At 44.9% G+C, this 3,069-nt stretch overlaps 1 pseudogene; it reads left to right on the top strand.

Moving 5' to 3' along the window:
- The first annotated feature begins 1,782 nt into the window (after positions 1-1,782).
- Positions 1,783-1,903, top strand: LOC6603703 (annotated as a pseudogene).
- The last annotated feature ends 1,166 nt before the right edge of the window (positions 1,904-3,069 follow it).

Here is a 3,069-nt window from a genome sequence, read left to right as displayed (position 1 = left end):
AGAGGCACCCCGCAGGGCGGAGTCCTCTCGCCCCTCCTGTGGAACGTGGCAGTGAACGAACTGCTGCGGGAGATAGAGGGGGGTGGCTGCCGCGTGGAAAATTTCCGCAGACGTTGTGTGAGTGCATGACAAGTACTCTCACGAAAATTACGAAATGGGCAGACAAATGCGGGTTAGGCGTCAACCCGTCCAAAACGGAACTGGAGCTTTTCACTAGGAAGTACAAAGTTCCGGCACTGATTCCCCCAAGACTATGTTGGGAAGCGCTAGTCTTCAGCAACAACGCCAAGTATCTTGGCCTAATCCTCAATAGAAAGCTCGACTGGAAATTGAGCATAAAGGATAGAGTAAAGAAGGCCACATAGGCACTCTATACTTGCAGGAAAGCCATCGGACTAAAATGGGGAATGACCCCCTATATAGTTCGGTGGCTTTACACCGTCATCATGCGACCGATCATGCTCTATGGAGTGGTGGTATGGTGGCCAGCCTTAGACAAAGGACATGCCTCAATAAACTCAGCAGAGTTCAACGCATGGCAGAGCTATGCATAACTGGCGGGCTACGCACTACTCCAGGGGAAGCCCTGGATACTGTGCTGGGCCTCCTCCCTATAGATCTCATGGGAAAGAAGGTGGCAACACTTTGCGCACTCAGAATGAGAGAAGCCCGACTGTGGAAAGCGTCCGCGGTTGGGCACCCAGGAATCCTGACGACACTCCCGCAATTACCAGAGAGGACAGATTATTGTATCCCTAGTGATCACCTCTCGACGCCTTTCCAGGTATAAATCCCACCTAGGGAGGACTGCGAGATGGAGATGGAGCTTTAGGCTCAATATCGTCGAACTCAGCGACCGTAAATGACTGCCGCAGGTCTCTGCACGAGATCGCAGAGCAGTTAGACCTCTTCCTTATACGAGTCCCAGGCCACAGGGACATCGAGGGGAACGCCGTCGCCGACGAGCTAGCAAGGCAGGGTACTACGAATCCTCTCCGAGAGGTAGCGATGCATCTGGCTAATTGCAGGCTCCTCACACACGAATTGTTCGAGCAAAATGCCAATAGGAGAGGGCAGCAAACCGTTTCCTATAAAATCTCAAGATTGACATGGCCATATCGATCGAAGAAGCGCTCAGCCGAGCTGTATAGACTCAGCAGAGCACAGTGCTCTGCAGTTACTCGAGCCATTACCGGACACTGGCAGATCGGCACTCATGCCTCTAGACTGTCAATCCCTCATAACGACTTCTGCAGTAGTTGTCGCGACGAGGAAGAGGAGGATTCGGTCCCCCACTTCTTCTGCCACTGCCCGGCCCTTGGAAATCGTCGTCTTCGTATTCTCGGGGCCGCTTTCCTCACGGACATTTCGGACCTGTCCGAAATCAAACCGGGGACCTTGTCCAGATTCATCCAAGCCTCAGGATCTGACTGCCCTTAATTTGCAACTGCCTGTTCTCCACGGTTTTTAGGCACTGGGAAGGGGCACACGCCCATGCGGCACCACAACGGACCTTCTACAGGTCCAAGTGAGCTTGGGAGGGTTTCATCACTCGCCCAGGCTACCGCCTGAACCTAACCTAACCTAACCATTGTTCGAAGGGGAACGGCATTTGGTTTTCTTTTTCTAAATAAATGCATAAATACAGGCACCCCATACCACATCCAATCCCTGCCAGCAGATCCTAGTCTAGTCGTTTGAACTAAAACCCATCTTATTGTTAGTTTTGGTCAGTCGAAGGCAGAACACAAAGGCAAACGAACGTTCAGCTCCCAGGCTTTCGCCAACGACCATACTACGCTGAATACATCGGTTCTCGTCCGATCACCGAAATTAAGCAGCGTCGGGCGCGGTTAGTACTTAGATGTGGGGGACCGCTTGGGAACACCGCGTGTTGTTGGCTTCGTCACCAACTTTTTGCCTTTTGCCGTATTTTGGCCAAGGGACATGGATACAATTAAAATTTATATTACTATTGTTCGAAGGGGAACGGCATTTGGTTTTTTTTTTCTAAATAAATGCATAAATACAGGCATTCCGTACCACATCTAATCCCTGCCAGCAGATCCTAGTCTAGTCTATGTTTCTTTATTTCACGCATTATCCTAGCGCTACAAGTTTACACTTATGTTTAATGCGCTAGTCACCTTACGCATCCTTGTGGAAGGTTATTTACTTAAATCTAATAGATACATTTAACATTTTTGAAAAGCTTACACTTATAATTGTTTTTACAAAATTTTGATTACTTTTTAAATTTTAATTATTTATTCTACTATTTTATTTGTTTTTCTATTATTTTTATTTATTTATTTATATTTTTTTTTTTTTTTATTGAATTTGTTAATTTAATTTTATTGATTACCTAAATGTTTTTTGACTTTAAAGTAAAATTGAGTTGCGCTCCTAATGGTTTTAATGCTATGGGGAAGATTGTTCCATAAGCGAATAGCATCAATGAAGAACTGCCTCTTCGAGCAAAGCGTTTGAATTCGAGGACAAATGTAATTGTTAGTTCATTGTGATGTAGCGGGGTTAAGTTTGCGGTAAAGGTAAATCGGTTCTTGGGTGGTCACAATTTTATGAAAGTATACTAAGGTATTAAAATCTATCCATGGGGTCAAGTTGAGGTCAAGTATTTTACGAGTCAAGTGGGAAACATGGTCAAAACGACTTAAATTAAAAGCATAACGGACAATTGAATTAAAGCATACTACTAATGTGTGCAAGTCACGAGCGTCACAATGACCAAAAATCTCTACACCATAAAAGAGAGTGGGGATGAGAATGACTTTAGCAATTAATACTCTTATTTCTTCTGGCAAAAAAGTTTTAGATGCTGAGAGCTGACGCAACAGACCATATGTACGTCCAGTTGCCTTTGAAATATGTTTACTCCATGATAGAGTGCTACTGAATGTTATCCCCAGATTAACTGCACAATCTTCGTAGGAAATAGGTGTATTGCCTATGTGTACATTCACGAGATTTTTTGTATCAATCCGTTTTTTGGCAATTAAAATACATTTTGATTTTCTTGGATTTATTCCCAGGCCATTCTCTTTTACC

This window comes from Drosophila persimilis, unplaced genomic scaffold (genome assembly GCF_003286085.1).
Source record: "Drosophila persimilis strain 14011-0111.01,24,50 unplaced genomic scaffold, DperRS2 tig00000766-arrow-arrow-pilon, whole genome shotgun sequence".
NCBI classification, from domain to species: Eukaryota; Metazoa; Arthropoda; class Insecta; order Diptera; family Drosophilidae; genus Drosophila; species Drosophila persimilis.
Note: the sequence above shows the minus strand (reverse complement) of the source record. Positions and strands in the feature narration are given on the sequence as shown.